Below are 245 nucleotides of genomic sequence, written 5' to 3' on the forward strand. Positions count from 1 at the left end.
TTACAATACAAATTTTATTTTTAATTTATATTTTATAATACAGTACAATATAATATATCAATATGTGTGGATATAATATAATATAATATAAATATCTTCTGTAAATAACATTTATATGTATATATTTATCAATTCAACTAAATAAAGACGGACGGACGGACGGACGGATGAATGATAATATAATATAATATAATATAATATAATATAATATAATATAATATTCTTTTGCACTTCTAACTATTAAC

Source organism: Sinocyclocheilus anshuiensis, unplaced genomic scaffold, assembly GCF_001515605.1.
Source record: "Sinocyclocheilus anshuiensis isolate Anshui unplaced genomic scaffold, SAMN03320099.WGS_v1.1 scaffold260, whole genome shotgun sequence".
Classification (NCBI taxonomy): Eukaryota; Metazoa; Chordata; class Actinopteri; order Cypriniformes; family Cyprinidae; genus Sinocyclocheilus; species Sinocyclocheilus anshuiensis.